Below are 1,472 nucleotides of genomic sequence, written 5' to 3' on the forward strand. Positions count from 1 at the left end.
TTTTTTGGTGACTACTTCCATGAGTGTTGAGGGTGATCCGAGTAAAATGAAATCTTTGACAACTTCAATCTTTTCTCCATGGATATGGATGTTGTTTATTGGTCCAGTGGTGAGGATTTTTGTTTTCTTTACACTGAGATGCAAAACCTTACTAGAAAGTATATATTTGTTTCAAAATAATCTTGTGGCAGGGAGAGAGTGAAGGGAATAGGAATAAGTATGACTCAACCAAATCTGACTGTGAGTTGACAATGGTGAAGCTGGGTGAAGAGTTGGGTGCAGCTCAGTGTACTAGTCTCCATACTTCTTTGTCTGTTTTCATTTTCCATGGGGAAAAGTTAAAAATTTTAAAAGGCCACCTTACTGGGTCTTCTGGCTTCCATTCTTCAGCCAGCTGTGTTTTTCATTTCCTACCTATTTTCTTTACTTCAAGTTTTTATTGTAAATTGAGTGATAGGTTTACATGGGAGAACATTCATTTTACACTCATCCTGACACATTCGTGTCATTGCAATGACTACAATCCCCTCCATTCATCATCATTCAACAGTATTTGCTTCTAGTCCTTCTGTGTTTTTTGGATTACACAAAAACACTCAGGAATTTATAATCATTTAAATCACCAAAGGGCACATTCTGCAAGCTTGCCTCCTGGCCACCAGCACACAGCCTTTCTCTTTCCATGAGTCTAGAGTCCTCAGCTGCTCTCTCTCACCATATCCTCATATCTGCCTCCATCTCTGGTGTCGCTGCTTCTCTGGATAGGGTACTGCATTCCACTTGTGCTCTTCTCCCTTGATGGTTCTAGGGTCCTCTGTTCCTGGACTATTAGATTAACTACTCCCCCCCCCCACTACCTATTTTTAAAACATAAATGGCAACATGTGACTTTCCTGCTTGAACCTTTCTAATAACTCCTTTGCACAAAGGTTATTAACACCCAAACTCCTTACTCCAGCCTGTGGGCCCTGGGTGAAATGGACCCAACTTAGTTCTCCAACTTCATCGTCTCATGACCGTCTCCTCTCATGTCAACCATAGAGGACTTCTGTTTGCCAGCACCTCAAGCTCGTTCCTCCTTAACGCCTTGCTTCTGCTGTTTGCTCCTCCTGGACTAGTCATCCTCAGTTCTTTGAACTGCTGACTTCTTGTCACCATTTACGTTTTAGCTCAAATGTTCTTTTTCAGAGTAGCCACTCTTAGTTTCTATCACATTGCTGTACCGTTTTCCTGATGATCTGATCATTTCTTGTTCCTGTGTTTGTCTATTCCTTTTGTTGGTAAGCAGGGATCTTACCAAAAACCACAGCCTTTGGTATGGTTTGCATCTCAGTGTAAAGAAAACAAAAGTCCTCACTGCTGGACCAACAAACAAAATCCATATCCATGGAGAAAAGACTGAAGTTGTCAAAGACATCATTTTACTTGGATCAACCTCAATACTCACGGAAGTAGTCGCCAAGAAATCAAAC

At 41.3% G+C, this 1,472-nt stretch overlaps 1 protein-coding gene across 2 annotated transcripts in view; it reads left to right on the plus strand.

Moving 5' to 3' along the window:
- HIP1 (huntingtin interacting protein 1) overlaps positions 1-1,472 on the plus strand; it is a 217,424-nt gene that overhangs the window by 208,153 nt on the left and 7,799 nt on the right. The window lies entirely within an intron of this gene.

This window comes from Chrysochloris asiatica, unplaced genomic scaffold (assembly GCF_000296735.1).
Source record: "Chrysochloris asiatica unplaced genomic scaffold, ChrAsi1.0 scaffold00034, whole genome shotgun sequence".
NCBI lineage: Eukaryota > Metazoa > Chordata > Mammalia > Afrosoricida > Chrysochloridae > Chrysochloris > Chrysochloris asiatica.